Genomic DNA, 2,081 nt, shown 5'->3' with positions numbered 1-2,081 from the left:
AACAGAAGGCTCCCCAGATTTGGACATTTTTCACGAGGCCGAGGAAGAAAAATGCCAGCTCCTCGCACCAATGATATGCCTCGTGGTGCTTTTGCCTGCTTTACATCCCATCTCAGTTAGAAAGAAACGCCTTGCCCGGCGGGCCCCGCCTGGCACATACTAGTAGGGAAACGCCCTCCTGCAGCCGGCAGCGGGCGGGGCAGGCGGGGCCCTGGGCCCAGCACCGACGGGAGGCCTGGGTGCTGGGACTGATGGCCACTGGCCAAGCCGCGTGTCTTCCTGAGCATCGGTTTTCTCATCGGCAGGATGGAGATCACGATCCCTGTTCTCTCTACGACAGAGCTGTGAGGGTCAGGGAGATGGCGTCATATAATGTCTGTCGTGCAGGAGGGTCAGCACGAATGGGCTCAGAAGGGATCCAGATGTCAGTCCCAGGAGTCCTAACACTCTGCGAGTGTGTAAACGGCTGGCACGCCCGGGCCCGTTTGGCTCAGTGGGTAGAGCATTGGCCTGTGGACTGAAGGGTCCCAGGTTCGATTCCGGTCAAGGCAGGCTCGATCCCGGGCCCTGGTTGGGGCATGTGCAGGAGGCAACCCATCAATGTCTCTCTCTCACATCGATGTTTCTCTCTCTGTCTCTCCCCGTCCCTTCCACTTTCTCTAAAAATCAATGGAAGAGGATTAACAAAAAAATAAAAATAAAAAAACCGCCGGTGGCCCGCACTCCCTCCCTTCTGCTGGGGGATTGAGATGGCCTCGGGGGGAGGGAAGGGGAACCAGGACACGTGGCCCGGGTTTCCGTGTCAGGGCAGAACCGCTGTGCGGAGGCGGAGTTTGGGTAGTGACTCCCAAGACACCTAGTCTCAATGCAGTGAGATCCCTCATGGCCCTGAGGCCCACCCCCACAATGTCACCTCACCTCACGTGCTTGTTGGTGTGTTAGAGTTCTCACTCCGAAACAGGGAGAGCCCTACTTATGCAAGCTTTTCCACGTTTGCTTTTCGACAGTCTGTACTTCCCATCATGTCAGTGAGTCATTTGAATGAAAACATGGGTGTTATGTCACTGTCGCAGTTAAGAGCCTGTGCAGGAATCAGGCAGACGGGTTCACATCTCTGCTCCACAAGTCGTTAACTCTTGTAACCTTGGGGGAATCCGTCTCTCTAATCCTCAGTTTCGTTATCTGTAAAATGGGGCTGATAGAAGTGCCTGCCTCATAGGTTGCTGTGAGGATTAAAGGAGGAAAACGTCCACGAGAAGTGGTTAATTCAGTCCTGGCACATGCTGAGTCCACGGTACCCGGCGGCTGTGCGGGAGAAGGGGTCAGAGACGGGCATGAGGCTGGCAGCAGCTGAACACGCCTTGGACAGGAGAATCCGGGCCTCAGAGGGGTTCTATCATTGATGTTTCTCTCTCTCTTTCCCTCTCCCTTTCTCTCTGAAATCAATAAAAAATGTTTAAAAAAAATAAATAGAAAGTCTTGTCTTCAGAGTAAAACTGTGGTGCTGGCCCAGGCTCCATCTTCAAGGCTGACAGACCCACCGCCCAGCTGCTGGGAACACGGGGGCTCTCACCCTGTCCCTCACTAGGACTGCCTCACCCAGGGCCGCTCCTCTCGCCGGGATGACCTGATGTGGGGAAGAAAGGCCTGGCCTCCTGGCCACGTCTGGGATAACTCTGAGGAGTCTTATGGGATCAGATGAGGCCTCGGGTGCACCCACAGCAGGCTCAGCTTCTCCCCACCCGGGTCCATCGTTCTCATCTTCTTACAGGATGTCTCCCCATCGGAGTCTGGCCAGCGGGTGGATGCAGACCAGGAAGTGGGCAGCTACTACAGTGGTTGTCAGGGCTACGAATGGGGGCAGCACAGGTGCTGTGGGTGTACCTGGGACGGGCACCTAATCCAGAGTTGGGGGGTCCAGGAGGCTTCCCAGACGAGGTCATCTGAAATGACATTGACACGGGACGTGCCTGGGGCGGGGAGAATGATTTTTAACCTCCAGCTTGTCCTAAATGGAAGAGGGAAGACCAGGGTCTTCATCAAGGTGAGACAGATGGCTGCAGGGTGTCAGGGGGGAGGGG

The sequence above is a fragment of the Myotis brandtii genome, unplaced genomic scaffold (genome assembly GCF_000412655.1).
Source record: "Myotis brandtii unplaced genomic scaffold, ASM41265v1 scaffold325, whole genome shotgun sequence".
Lineage (NCBI taxonomy): Eukaryota > Metazoa > Chordata > Mammalia > Chiroptera > Vespertilionidae > Myotis > Myotis brandtii.
This window is presented reverse-complemented; position numbering follows the sequence as displayed.